The sequence below is a fragment of the Cuculus canorus genome, chromosome 13 (genome assembly GCF_017976375.1).
Source record: "Cuculus canorus isolate bCucCan1 chromosome 13, bCucCan1.pri, whole genome shotgun sequence".
NCBI classification, from domain to species: domain Eukaryota; kingdom Metazoa; phylum Chordata; class Aves; order Cuculiformes; family Cuculidae; genus Cuculus; species Cuculus canorus.
In genome coordinates this window covers 9172443-9188364 of record NC_071413.1, presented here as the reverse complement: position 1 = coordinate 9188364, position 15922 = coordinate 9172443, and the positions used below count along the sequence as shown (strand labels likewise).

The window sequence follows — 15922 nt, the reverse complement described above, 5'->3', positions numbered from 1 at the left end:
TTTGCATAAGCCCCTAAGAAAAGAGGTCACTTTAGAAAAGTAGTGGTCTAAGTATTTCAGAATAGAAGGGCAGTGGTTGAAACAGCAGCTTCAAAGTTTCAGAGGTTCTTCAAGGGTGACAACATGGTAAAATAAAACCATAACACAGGCACAAAATCAAATATAAAGAGGTGTATAAAAATACTCTGCCTTATCAAAGTCATTAGTTAATCGGACAAAGGTAGTAGCAGATACAGCTGCCATGAGTGACTTTGTGCAGCAGCTCCAGAAAGTATTTAATCCTTCTGCACTGTCCAGTACTAAGAATTTACTTTTTTCCTCAAGTTCTGAAAAAGATTTCTCCATTGACATCTGAAAAGTCAATATTTCAGAATGAAAAACAGCATGCTTTACTGTCTCCAAGTGCATAATCAGATACCGTCAAACATCATCCTTCTCATGGTCACTTCAGAGGAAATATGCAAATTGGTTTTCAAGGTGCTTAATTTTCAACTTACATGTCCATACTGACAACTTGGCCTGCATAGGAATATAGGAATTTAGAACGAATGTTATTCACTCTCATCAATTATTTCTCTGTGTGTGTCAGTGCAGAGATCTAAAACATCTTTGTTTAATTGGTTTCACACTTCCAAGCACCTCCGATAAAGATTTTTATGTTTTCAAACAGCCATTTCATGTCATCTGATGTCTGGTGGGACCTGTGCTCATTTAATGCTTGTTACATGTGACAGTCATGTCTTCTCTACTCCTGTTTCTAGCATTCCAAACTAATTTAAAACAAACAGTGTCATTAAACTGCTCTGATGCCTCCACATTAACTAGCAGTTTTACCAAGTGAAGCACTTCCCTTTTATCACTATAGGCAGTGAGTTTCATGTGATCTTATTTTCAACAGCAAATTACTTCCTGTTGTGAGTTCAACTGTTTGAAACACTCAGCAAAGAATCCTACACTGCAGGAAATAGTCCTGTTCTATTTAAATATTTGCTGGTTATATAAATTAATTCCTTTCCAAATTGCATTGCTTTTTTTACTTTTTAAATTGTTCAGTTTAATTACCACACTGCTTTCAAGTACAGGGTAGCTTGGATTTTTTTCAGAATACTATTAGTTTTAAGTTATTTCTGTACCTAATATGTGTTTTCACTACATGGTTTTCAACTCCCACAAAAGTAATTTGAAAATAACTACAGCATCAGAAAAAGTAACACTGGGATATTTAAAGGATAGTTTAAGTGACAACTAAGCAGTGATATTTCCATTCTGATAAAGACAGACCTTATCATTTCAACCCTTAAAAAAATCAAAAGAGCTAAACATATCCTTTCTTTTTTTTCATGCCAAACCCAAAACATATTATGCTTTCATTTTAAATGGGAGAGGAGATCTTCTCATGAGAGATTCAGAGCATCAAGTGAGTACTGGGGACACCTGATTAAATGTTTCAGAGGCAAATGCACAGTGACATGAGCCTAATGAACTACCAGCAGCTCTGATTTGATCCAAATGACCCTACTTTCAGGCTATTTAGAAAGGTCACCATAAAAATAACTGCGTTTTTAGATTTAGCTCTGATACCTGCTTGCTCAGTAGACCAGCACACATCAAGCAATGACAAAACCAGTTTTATGAAAGTTGAGTACTTGCGGCTTAACTCCGTCGTTTACATCAGGATCTAATTATAGAAGGCTGGGTCACGCCGCTGGCTCTGCCTGCTTCCTCCAGCACACCAGCCCGTGCGGCTGAGTCAGTGTGGTGAAGAGGGAGGGAAGTCTACCACTGATACAGGCTCTCCACCTGGCAGAGTTCATGACTCCACTCCTGGTCAGAAAAGGAGGTACGTTCATCTCTCACTGCAACTGTTAACATTTCTGATACACCCTTATTCCAACAAATGGAAAATAAGGATGGGAAATGTAACGATCATTCTGCATTATTTTAATCTTTAACTAGTCAAAGCCCCAAACATACTTCGCCCACAAATATGTTTAAAGAAATGCAATTGAATGTGTGAAATAAACTATTTCTATGGTTGCTGCTTTTTTAACACCATCTACTTGATCCTTTCATTGCCAAATAAAGGAAAAGTCCATGAACAATTTTCATCCACAAAATGTGAATTCTTTGCAGGGGCTAAAAGTTCAGACATCAAGGCTGCTTTCTAAATTACACCAAAGTCCTGCATTATTTGTCAACTTACAGGAAATTTGTCTGCTGTGCAATACAATTGAGAAACAACAGAATTGTGTATGAAGACAGCATTTTGTAAAAGAGGAGTCTGGCTCTCAAAATTAATAAAGAAACCTGCATTTAAGAATGCAGAAAAATCCTTAAGTTTCTTCTACATAAATTGAAATAATAAATTATAGCTTCTTTAGCAGTCAGTGCCCAAAATGTTGTTGTTAGTAATGTCGGTACTATTCACCCTCTAATTTTTTATTTGTTAAGCTTCAAAAATTTCACCTACTTCTGTTAGCCAATCTTTTAACTTCAGCGCATTTACCCCACTCCAGTCTCATAAAGGCAACAGAGAGAAAGGTCTGGTTAAGCGAATTCTCCACAGAAAGGCTCATAACTTTTGATAGCAAAAGTGCTGTGCAGTTTTGGTATCTTTTTTGTAAACATCACCACTAACCTTTCTCAAGACTATTTGTTCCGGACTTATGGTATTTCAATCCTGGGACTTTTACAGTCATGTAAAATGTTGCTTTTTGTATAGCTGTCAGTTACAGATTACAACTGAAACAGTTTCTATAGATAGAACTGGAAGCCAATTCTTCCTTAAGAAAGACATTTGCAATCCTATCTAGAGGAACGAAGTGTAATGAATTTATAAAATCCATGTTTACTGATGAGTGAGCCCTAGTTCTGACTGTAATGAATAATTCCAGTCTAAAGGATTGGGAAGGGTTACTAAACAGCATAGATTGCAGGGTGAAAGAAAACACAGTATCTCCATTTTACAGAGGACAGCATCCTGAAATTTAAGCAGAAGGCCAAGTGCTTACAGTTTTCCTTTTAATTAAGGTGATAATTTTATATGACTGTACAAAAAACCAAAAGAAGGTGCCCAGTCATTGCTGAGAAAATACTGCTTGAAGGTCAAACTCCTCTGCAGCTGCATAGAGGTCACTTGCAATTCACATAAAGGGCAGAACTGGCCCTGTGGTAGGAAAATATGTCTAACATTTAATCTGATTTTTCCTCAGCTTCTAGAAACTTGGTACATGTTTATACTGAAGTTATAATGAAGTTATTCCATAAGTTTACAAATCTGAAGGGCTCAGTCTTCCAGAACTAATATCAAATATAAAAGACAGCAGGCATTTAGAAACCTTAGGAAGGTTTGTCCACACAGATATTTTCTGGCAAGTGAAATTATTTCATTATTTTAAAGGTTGATGAAGTTAAATGATGGTAAAAGCCATGAGATACCTCAAATACATGATTATTCTCCATATGTTCAGTGCAGGATATCATTCCTTCATCATTTGGCAGTCTCATGGTGCTGCCAAATTCTTGTAGGTTAACATTTGCAACAGCAAAGAGCCATGCAAAAGGATACATCTGCTGGTATAAATGATGAGACTGGCTTCAAACAAGTCACTCCTTCAAATGGAGTCATCTAATTCTGTCAATATCAGGCTGAAATTAAGTCTGACATTTCTTTTTAATGAAGGATATTAAGGCAAGCTTTGTGTCTTTCCCATGTTGATAGTGCAGTCAGAAATTTTAAAGCATGAAGAAACTGGCAGCTTAATACAGGTTGGAAGATCCACGTTAATGCTGCTGTTCACAAAATGAGTTCCAGAGAACTTATACCAGTGAAGGAAGGAATTTTTATCTGCTTTAAAAATATAATAACTATTTAATAACTAATGACTCTTTAGTTCTATGAGCCGCTAGGTATCTAACTGAGGAACAATTTGAAAACCGTCCTACCTTGCTGCTTACAATCAACTACTATCCAAAAAATTCTCCAAAAAACACTGTGTTGCTTCAGCTTTCTGTGAATCAGGATGACAAACTGACCGCACATCAATGTCATTAACAGATAATGCAATCTCTCTCATTTATCCAAAAAGCTGCTGAAATGAAATATTTAGACAAACAATTCCATCACTAGTACAAACAGCAGAAACTAGTCTTGCTTCAATATTTCTAGACATCCGTTTTCATGCACTGAATACGAAGTTCACCTTTGGGGCTTTGTCTCATGCTTCCATATTGCAACTTCACCTCTACACTTCCAGGTCAATGTCACTGCCCCTTTCCTGCTCGAAGATCCCATAAATCACCCAAAAAACAGTTGGATCCTTTTTTTTTTTTTTTGTTAGCAGCAGCACCCAGTTTATGGGATTCTGGAGCAGAAGGGTGGCCACAGCAGCGCATCCCCAGCAGGGTACCGTACCGCCTAGCAGTGGGCTGCTGGGGTCATCCTTCCTCGCCGTGCCACTCGGCACAGCCAGGGTTGGTCGTGGTGTGATCAAGCACTGCTGTCGCATAACCCAGTGGACTGACACCCTGGGATCCACAACTGCTACATAGTTTGACATGTGAATTGTCATCATTCCAGTGGGGACACTGAATTCTGGTTCCTTAACAGATCTGGGCTTCATTCCAAGTTCTTAATAAATCATAATTAGGAGCTCAGATGTCAGGAATTGGTATGGTGATCAGATGCAAGCAGGGAATTTCCTTCCAATCCCCTCACTTCACCATGCAACTACAAGAATGACTACCCAGCACTGAAAAAAGCTCTATTTAGCGATGCATATTGCTCAGTTTAACAAAGTGAATTGCACTTAATAATCCTCCACTCTCAGTGCAATCTGTCTGCTGAACAATTCTACTTCATCACAGCGACCTAGTTCAAGAAGAAATCATTTTAACCTTGGCATTAGAATTCTGGATAAGATATTTAATCCTCACAACTGGACAAAGAAATAAGGTCATAGGAGACATACTGTTCTGAACCCTGCTCTTCCCTTTTTATAGATTTGCAGTCGTACTGGAGACCTAGAAACACAGTAAGGAAACTATTAGACAGAAACAGATCCCCTCCTTCATTAGAGCTCTACTCGGGGCAGAAGACAGAGCAGATATTAGTAAGGATAGAGCTCCTGGGCTGAGGTCCAGCTTTGAAGCGCCAGCAGGGAGTCCTTCCACAGAACAGGATTTCTCTGCCATCCGGCTGTGGCCAAACCCCGCGCCCTGTGTACAATGGAACATAGAGACCAGAATGTCAGACTCCACTCCAAGAATTGTGCCAGATACCAGTTAACAAGGAGACTCATTTTTACATGTTTTATAAATGCCAATGGCATTTATATGAAGCTTTGGGATTTGCTGGAGAGTACGTATGAAAGAGCCCACTTTACTTCCTCCACTGAGGTCGCTTTTCTAGTTCCAAGTAGTAGGACAAAAGAATGGGTCATGCATAGTTAAATATTAATTTCTACCAAGTTTCTAGAAATGACAATAATATTATTAATACGTGTGAGAACTTGGCTATTTCACCACTTCTCTCGAGTGCTTTAGTTATCCAAACTCGTTATTGATATTTTCAATAATTAAACTATATTTTCACCTTTTATAATTAATAGACTATCTACCTAAGATACAATTTTTACTAAGCTGAATAATTTTGCTGACAAAGTTAGTCTAATACTAAAAGCAATTTTAGACTGGCTGCATATTTTGGGGGAATTGACATTTTCTCTTGGTAACTTCTTTAACAGAATTCCATGTTTGGATGCATTCTGGTAACAGTGAAATCAGTGTACATTCTAACACTGACTTAGATGGAGAAAATTAAACCAAATCAAATATTTTTTGCAAATGCCATCCTCTGTGACTGATTCTGAGCAGGCATCTCATTTTGTTATTGGTTATAAACCGATGTCATATCCAGCAGAATTACATTCCTTGTTGTTAGCGAGCTCTTTAACAGCAAAATATTTGACCACTGCAACATTTTTGTACTGGAGTAGTTAATGGAAACCTTAGTATAGTCCCTATTATGTATTCAAACTGTTTGCCAATTTCCTCTCAGCATGTGAAAACCCTTATTTGTGAGCAATGTCCTTCATATACTGGGAGTATCCCAAGGAAGGCAATTACTGCATAAATTGTGGTTAGAGTGTAACGTTCTCCAAAGTATAAAGGCATTAGGCAAAACAGACGAGAACAGCTTTTACTGCTACCAGAGTCTGCAAAGTGAGAGCTGCCCTCTACAACCAACGGTACCAGCAGCTGACCTTTCTTGAAGTAGCTCGCTCACATTCCAGTTGGCAACACAGAGATTTTATCAAAACACCTGATTTCATAATGAACCTCATGATTTTTTTCTGATTAAACTCTAAATGCAAGTGTAGCTTCTCTTTTAGGAATACAGAATGTGGAATGACTTGTTCTTTAAGGCAGAAAAGTTAAGGAACAGATCTGCACACATCAGTGATGCCTCTCTAAGTTTTATGGACATCTATTTATCAAAATACCTAGGAGAATGGGTCATAAGTTTCCAGAAATGATGACAAAAGTCAAGCTTAGAGGTCAAATCATCTTCTCTGAATATTAATAACAGAAGTAGCTGTTACATAAAAAAATAAAAAACAACACAGCCCTAGTGAAGCGCTGCAATATAAAAATAACATGGGCAAATTAAAATGCACGAACACCTCCTCAGAATTCAAACTGTTCAGAGAAAGAGTGGAAAAATCCAAATATCATACCAAGGGAAAGGGAAAGGTGATTAGTATTATACAAAAAGGAATTCAAGAATGTTGTTCACCTTTCAAAGTAGGGATATGGAACAAAATAGGAAATAAAATTCATGTTCTAGAACACAGTGTGATCACCTTGCAAGCAAAAACCATCTTATACGAGCAATGTTTGTGTGCAAAACTCAGGAGACGAAGCTTAAAAAAACTGCACTCGTGATTCCTCTAAAACCAAAAATATGCTTTAAATCAAGCCCCAAAACATATTAACAGTCATTCCCATCAAACACCAAAAGCAAGATTTTAGAAGTCAGGATGAAAATGACCCTTGATGTTTCAAAAGTGTTTTGGATGATCAAACTCCGTAATTCACTTACAGAAACAACTCCACAAAGCTTCTCAGTTCATCAGAAATCGTGCTTGGGAGTAAGGTCAGAGGCAGTTTTCCACACCCAGCTGTGTGATTCATCGCAGCTCCACCAGGCAATAGAAAGTTTTTTGTTTTGCTTTCTTATTCACATCTTCAGTGACTCTCCTATCACAATGTGCAATATATGCTCAGTGACAGAGAAGAGATTCTTTATTATACAAGGCTTCAGCTGAGGGGTGGAACGCTGCTGACTAAACATCGCTTTACTGGTGGTCTGCACCATAAAATGTCCCAGCAAAGGAAGATAAAAAGTTTTTTCCGTCTTCCTTTGGAGCTGACCCTTTCTAGGTAAGTGACTTTCTCACAGTACAGAGCTTTCTTTTCCTATTGAAATCTTACTCCATGAACAGCTTCTAAATTAATTGCCCCAGTCGTATGTAAAGGACAGACTGGGTAATGGAATCTTCCTGCGTAGCGGCAAATATCTCAAACAGAAGTGATAAGCATCAAAATGTTTTTCTGAAGGCTCAGTTGAAGCCAGAAGTTTGCTCAGCCTTTCAAGCTGGCCACAAGGTGTGGCACCCATGCTAAACTAGATGGCAATGCTTGGAATGTAAAAGTAACTGACGCAGACTAAGAGACGCTGTATGCTACCTGGGTTTTTTTCCATGATAGATATGACATCTTAATGATAGGTTAGACTCAGATATTCCTGTATGGAAACATTCTTTTGGAAATTAAGAAATGATAGTCTTCTTATGCTCTGAGAGTCTCTTCTGCCAAAATCCTACATATTTTTCTAGAAGGGTATATTGTGGCTATACAATTTTATGAGCTATTTCAAACACCTGTCTAAGGTATCACTTACTATTCGGTTCAAGGGGTAATTCTAAAAGTTTCCGTGGGACTTTATTAAATTCTTGTAGAATTCTACTATTCTTGTTCCCATTAAATTTCATAGCATTTTTCCACAGGGGCTGGCACAGTCCATTAAAGCAAAAGCCTGGAGTCAGTATAATCTAATTTGGACACCCTGATGAATGAATTTAAAGGGAAAAATTGAGTCATCATTAATTTATAACACATTGTCAGACTTAACAGTAAATACTGATCACTATAGTTCTGGAAATACCTATCACAAGGCTTATGCTCTAAGTCTTTCACTCACTGGTTTGCTAACACAAACAAGCAATCTCAACAATTCTGTGCTGATGTCAGATAGGTGTTCGCTAAACCCTTATTCTTGAAAAGATAATTTTAAAGTCCAAATAATTTAGTTTTTTCCCTCAAATATTCTTATAGAAAAAAAAGAAAAAAAACAAGCAAAGAGAAAACAGTTTACTGTTACTGAATTGGAAAGCAGAAACTTTAGTCTGAAACAAATACATTTTATGACTATCCAGGATGAACAAACAAATTGGGGCAGAGAGCTAATAACTTATGCCAGCATTGCTGCACGCATCAAGGATCTTATAGGCTCATGGGAAGGCATTACAAAAATTAGACTAATGTAGCAGAAAGCATGAGTTTGATCTTCCATTACAGCATTATTCTATCACCATTGATTTGTATTTCAGGCAACTTCACAACAAACATCTTCTTAAAGAGTGAAAAAAAAGCATACCTGCTGATTGGAATTCATTGAGCTTATGTTGGACTGTGGGACTTTGGAAAACTATGTAGCAGGTGAGAAAAGCTTTATTTCCTCTGTCCTTGCTCCCTTTCATACTGGCTATTTGACGCGAGTATTTAAAATCGCCTCCAGCCTCTTTGACTAGGTTGTTAATCACTGTTTAATCGGCTCCACCCCTGCCTCAAGAGCATTTATAGGATTCTCTTCCCCGGCATAGGACCATCATAAGGGAAACTGATCCAAGAGGTTATGAAAGTCCAACACAGGATTAATATTTTGACCTCGCTACTCCGAGAAATGAAGGGAAAATTAATATACATTCATTATTATTAACAGTAAAGTAACTAGATAAGGCCCAACTCACATGCATTATATGTAATCTGCTTTGCAGTGATCACAGAATGGCAGTCACCTTCAGCAAAATAACCCAGGAACAACACCACGTGTAGTATAAATGACAGGTTTTTGATGCTGAACATATATACTCAACATTTCCATTAAGCTTCTACATGAAACCATGATGAAGGTGACTGCTGATTTATGGAACTCTTCCTCAGATATCAGGCTCACGGTTTCCAAAGCTGGTAAGAAATCAAAACAAGAAGTGGTCCACAACATAAATATTTTACTGAAGTTACTACACTCAAGGCAAGCCCTATTGCGAGTCTCCATTGACAAATAATACCATCTGCAGAAGTCTACCAGAATATGGATAGCAGCATTTTGTACAAGATGCTGCAGTAGACACTGTCCTACAAAGTGTGGCCCTTTACAACACAAAATAGGGAAGACTTCAAGAAACTGCCCATTGAAATCAACAGAAGTCTTTCAGTGACTCCTCTTCTAATTCAGCTGAAAATAAACATATTTACCGCAAAATAATAAGTGATTGCTGGAAGTTCTATTAACTGAAAAATACCATATGGGTTCAGCTTTCCATTTCACAAGATAAGTCCACTGGCTGAACAGGCACTTCACAATACTTCTCTTGATTTTTTACATCTGTATATACATCAATACATAATAAAAGCAACTTCCAATATATATGATACAGAAGTGAATATAAAAATTTTGTTCTTCATACATTTTCTCCATTCAGTGTATATTTTGTGGACAAACCTCCAAGAAATAATAGTTAGCATAGCAATAGTATATCAGTAACATCAATGGAATAATAAAACAATAGCAGCTTAAGGAACACCTACATTTTGTCACCCGTGTGTCACCCATGTATCTCCCATGAAAAAGAACATGAGTATACATGTCACTGATAAAAGCATGACTTCATTCTTCTGCCACACACAAAATATCACTACCATATCATTAATGCCAGCAAACGCACAGGCTGTAGTCGTGCATTGCTTTTAACCCTGCTGGAAGGAAATAATTCCAATGGTTTTCATCATATATGAGTCAGTTTTATTATGACTCTTTTCAATCCAAAAAGAAAAGCATTGTTTAAAAGTTCATTAAATGCTGTATTTTCAGTCCAAACTCCTCTACACAACAGGAAGGGATTCACGGTAAGGGGAGGAGAGCTCCTCCTCCAAAGGGATCCTTTCCCGTGGCTGGTTTGCTGTCATTCTATGGGGACTGTATTCACACAACCACCTGCTCTGTGCAACGAACTGCTACTGCTCACTGAGGGCCTAAAAAGTGTCTTCCAGCAACATCGGCTGTTTCTTTAGGTTGTTACTCAGCTGAAAATACAAATATTTACTGCCAAGAAATAAGTAATTGCAAAAGCACAAAAAGTACTAACTAGTTTTGTTACTGACTATCCAGCTACTGTAGGTACAACAGCACTAATTTCTTTTACCAATTAGCCCACGTGTTGCAATATCTGATTCTAGCACATCCAGTGGCGCAATCTTACTAGAAGGACGAGAACTGAGGTGAGTCATTCGAGCGAGATGGGACACGCAGGGGCGCTGATGCAACAGCAGGGGGTTGTCTTTTTTTAATTAATGCTGGAGTACCAGAACAGGTCTCAATACTGTCCGCTTTGGTAAATAAGACTCAAAGATGTGAGCCTCTCACTTGGAAGAGGCAGTGCTTATCCAGACCCACTTTTTGGCGATGCTTCTTCCTCCCCTTTCTGGTTTTAAGAATTCCTAGTTTCAAGAAATGGTGATGGGCAGAGCAACATCCTGCTATTTCCTTCCTCCCAGTGACACAAAACAGCAGGAAAGCTCAGTCACACAATAGGCAACTGCTGAGTCCTGGGGATCTGCATTTTGGAATGAATTCTCTCTCTTTTAAGACGGGAGAGAAGGGTCATGAACTGTAATATACACAACCAGATACATAACTGTACATGCATATTATATATTTATTAGGCAAGGGGTAAAAAATTATCAAAATTACAAAATTATCATATGTTACAACTATGCTAGAAGTAAAAACAGGTAAAGGAAAGCAATGCTACTCAGAGACTCCAGTTTAAAATGTATGCAACAACTATGCACAATCAGTAATGCAGACTGACATGGGAATCTACATAAAAAATCATTTGAAGAGGATTTCAAAAACTATAACCCAAAAACTGCTGGAGAAAAAAGAATTTCTCCTTTACATATATCTCCAGAACGATACTTGGCTTGTTAAAAAAATCTTATGCTTATGGAAGTGTGGAAATGCAAGTAGAAGCCTAGAACACCGTTACAACTGAGTTCTTGTGCTCGGTCTTCACGTTGGACAGCAGATACACAAATATAAAGATCTTCTCATAAATAAATTCTAGTTTTCTATCTCTCCTTCCATTTTCATTTGTATGTGGAATTTAAGCCTTCAACAGTAAAAAAACCCCACAAAAATACAAAAATATTGTGTTTGGTGAAACACAAAATCACAACAAGTGTCATGAATAATAAAAACTTTTCTTTCTATTAATAAAGCAATATAAACTGCTGTCTCTCCTTAATTTACTAATTTATTTAAATGTCCTTTCTTCCCAGCACTGGATATAAACTGTAGATTAAATTTTCATGCTATTTCAGTACCTATCTCTTTCAATATTTTACGGACTCGGAATTAGTCAAGTTCAGCTACTTAGTGATGGACTGTGCAACTTAATATCAGGTGGTTTGGTATAAACAAGCACTTCTCATCGGTTTACTTACATTGGATTCCTCACAGGCTGTGGAAAGGAGATTGATACTGCATTTTTGTGTCATCAAGGAAGTGTGAGTAAATTAGCTCACGATAAAAATTATATTTAACAATCAAATGTTGCTTCCAGATGCAAGGTCATAGCGTTTGAAAGCTTTGGCCTTACACTAAGGCAGCTGTGTTTGTTAAGGTATCTTCTGTGATTCATTATCAATTCTAGAAAATAGTTTTGTTTCCTGAACAGAACAACATCGTTATTCTGTGTTTTTCACTTCAAAACACCTTGCTGCTGTTTGCATACAACTGAGTCCTGCCTCTTAATCAAAGGAAAGAAGTAAAAAAGGTATGCAGCATTGTTATTTATGAACACCAGCTCCAACCTTCTCTGCTGGGTACCAAGGCCTTATAAAAGAGATCTTGAAAAGCTCGGCTATTCTTTGTGTTGTTCTGCACGGGTAAGACCACACATCAAAGACTGTCCCATGTCCCAGTGTCTTCTGCTGGAAGAAACAACTCCTTTCCACACAGAAAAGAATATGGGAAAACTTAAAACTCCATCATAAATGTGAAAAATCTTCAAGTCAAAGAAGAAGTAAATGCAAACTGCTGCATCCTCTAAACCCTCCAGCAAAGCTCTGTTTTAACAGCAGGAAAGGAAGAAGTGGAGAAGTAGACAAATGATGGTAAATTGAATGAAGTAGGAGGTTAGAAGGGAAGAAAAAAGGTAGTATGTCCTCTGGAAGTAAAACTGCAGGAAAACACCAGAAAGTTGGAAACTGAAACCAGAAGTGGAATGCAACCTTTATACGCTGTGTGAATCACTGTTTGGCTGCAAACCAGGAAATAATCACTGGAACAGGCAAACAGTGAAAAGCCATTATAAGACCCTCGGCAGGAAACAAGCAAAATGACTTGGGAGAAGCTGCTGGACTGGCTCCGGACAATTTCCATTGATGATGCAGGTTAACAGAAAACAGTGAAAACAGGAATTAAGGAATAGACCCCTGCTGATGGAGAGATGTAATACTACAACGGTCTGATCTGATCAGCTACAGGAAATGCTGCACCTAAGAATCACAAATTAACTTGCTAAGAATGCATCTGCCTAAGTCAAGAGCTGACATTAAAATAACTAGAATTGAAGCAAAATACTTCTTTCCTTCACCCCTCCATAAAGTGCATCTGGTTTTAAAAGAAGGGTTTTTTTCTACTAAAAAATTTCCATGAAGTGCTGGCTTTCCTAGGAAAAACGCTGAATCATTTAAACAAAAAAAAAAAATAACTTATCACTGAGAAATACCCAGAAGGCTTTAAGTTTTATTATGGTTCTGGATTAGAGCTGTAGTTTGAGAGTCTTGTACTTCCAAGAGAGGAAAACTGAAGTATAGTTCAAAGAAGGCAATAGCAGAAATAAGGTGTTCGTAAAGCATTTCCAAATTCAGAACTTGAGGTTTTAAAACAAAGATTTTTGACTGAACATTTTTGGGTTTTCACTGTTTACTTTTTTTTTTTTTACAAAATAAAATGAAAAAGTATTCCCATTAGCTTTAAATGCGAAATTTTAGAATAGCTGCCTTCAAACAGAAGTAGAAAATTAGCTTGATAATTACGAATACAGTTGAATAGGCCATTTCTTTGGGAAAGAGCAGGAGGATGAGATTGAATTATACTGGGTTTAGTAACAAAAAGTGCCGTTCTCTCCCACCAGATTATCAGCAGGTTAAAGCTAAATAGATTACTCCACTATATTTACAAAAGTATAAGGCACAAACATTTGCTGAAAATATAATTTTTGTGAGGTTAGATAGCAAGTTAGCAGTAGGAAAATGATGCAATCAAGACCTAGTGCAATGTGAACGAGCAACCCAGTGATTCAGCCCAGCCTCAGAGCACGCTTCGAGTGAGGTCTTTCTTTGCAAAGAGAGTGACCAAAGGTATATCTGACCACTTGTGCCATTAATAAAAATACTCTGTCCTCTTGGGAAGTCTGACTTCTGGGTAGTCATTAAATATTACAGTATTCAGGCTTTGTAACACCCATGATGACACACACAAGTGAAGGAGAATTTAGCCCTCAGCCATTAACTTAATTCGCTTTTATTCTGTTTTTTCAGGCCAACTCAGAACATCACCAGCTTGTATAACATTCCCATTTGTGGTGGATGACACAGATCTGAGCAAACTGAAGCATCTCAGAGATCTTCTGGTGGAATTCCACACTTCCCATACCTACCAATGTCTTAATAGTTTCACACTGTTAAGAGATAATAGTGATCTCCTTCTTTTCTCCTCATGTAAATTAGAGGGACCCTTATTAATTCAACAAAATAGTAACAGTGAAAGAGAACAAGTAGCAGGCTCTTGCATTATGTAAAAATCATATTCTTCAATACAACTTCTCACTGTGACTGCTCTCTAGAAAACAGAGCTCTAAGAAGAAATAATATTTACACAGAATTTCAAGATTTTGAAATTCAACCTCACTCTAAATTAAAAACAAGCTTTTAAAAGCTGCGCGCTGTATCACACACGGAGAGCAAGGAACAAGACTAGTAGGGAATGATATTTCCCCAGAATACTCTTTCAGACGCCTGAGCCAGAGATCATGTATCTTATTAAATTAAATTATTTTTAACTTATAGATGTGTCCAGTCACTTTTTGAACTTATGAGAATGTTCATTATCCAGAACGTCCTGAGGCAGAGAGTTCCACAGCTGAATTCCACAGGTTGAAAGGCACATCTCCTTTGACTTTTCTGAACCTGCCTGCTGCTACTTTCATTTCATGCCCCAGATCTTGTTGGAAGAGACAATGACCAATCTCCTCCTCACTTTTTCCACACCACTCTGATTTTACGCATTTCTATTGGATGCTTCATCTACAAGCTAAAAAGTCATAGAACCATAGAAAGGTTTGGGTTAGAAGAGACCTCAAAGATCACCCAGCTCCAACCCCTGCCATGGGCAGGGACACCTCCCACTGCATCAGGTTGCTCAAAGCCTCACCCAACCTGGCCCTGAACACCTCCAGGGAGGAGACAGCCATGAGTTCTCTGGGCAACCTGTGCCAGGGCCTCACCATCCTCACAGGAAAAAATTTCTTCCTAGTATCTAAACTAAATCTCCCTTCTTTCAGCTTAAAACCATTTCCCTCATCCTGCCCCTGCACTCCCTGACAAAGAGCCCCTCCCTGGCTTTCCTGCAGGCCCTCTTTAAGTACAGAAATGTCTCTATAAGGTCTCCCAGGAGCCTTCTCTTCTCCAGGCTGAACAAGCCCAACTCTCTCAGCCTGTCCTCATACGGAAGGTGCTCCAGCCCTACGATCATCTTTGTGGCCCTTCTCTGGACCCGCTCTAACAGAGCCATGTCTTTCCTGTGCTGAGCATTCCAGAACTGAACATAGGACTCCAGGTGGGGTCTCACAAGAGTGGAATAGAGGAGCAGAATCCCCTCCCTGTCCTGCTGGTGATACTACTTCTGATGCAGGCCAGGATATGGTTGGCCTTCTGGGATGCATGCATACATTTTTGGCTCATGTTGAGCTTCTCACCCACCAGCACTCCCAAGCCCTTCTCCTCAGGGCTACTCTCGATCCTGGTTCCCTGGGTCAAGTCCTACTCATTCATTCTCCAAGAGAAAGCAGTTTCATTCCTTTGATTTGGCATGCTGTTTCCACAATTTTCCACCTTCTGGAGTTCTGCATTTCGTTTGAAGCCTACAATCAAAACTTTTTATTGAAGTGCACAACATGCAGTGACATTACAACACTTTCTGTTTTGCCTATGGTTTTTCCTTTTTTTCCCTCAATATCCAATTTTCTTTCTTTGTTTTTGACCGCTGCTGAGTATTAAGCTGACACGGAGCTGACTGATATTCAGCCGAGTGATGTTCTGACCCTGCTTCGAGCAGAGGGGTTGGAGCATAATTTCTCCAGACATCTCTTCCAATTTCAACAATTCAGTGAGTCTGTGATTCAGCTTAGAGGACAGCAGATGAAATATTTCTATTTTGCCACTGTACAAGATTCTGGAATCACTCCTGTCCTAGTGTTATGCACAATCTCCCCAACCCCCATCCAAGAAA

The 15922-nt window shown here is 38.4% G+C and overlaps 1 long non-coding RNA gene across 2 annotated transcripts; it reads left to right on the top strand.

Annotated features, from left to right (window-relative positions):
• The first annotated feature begins 7255 nt into the window (after positions 1–7255).
• Positions 7256–14367, top strand: LOC128853446 (uncharacterized). 2 transcript variants are annotated; one of them, XR_008451984.1, is made up of 3 exons: positions 7256–7443; positions 8673–8781; positions 13954–14367. It is a non-coding gene; the product is annotated as an uncharacterized LOC128853446 (long non-coding RNA). The 2 variants fall into 2 exon arrangements; XR_008451983.1 differs by lacking the exon at positions 13954–14367 and adding an exon at positions 9120–9663.
• The last annotated feature ends 1555 nt before the right edge of the window (positions 14368–15922 follow it).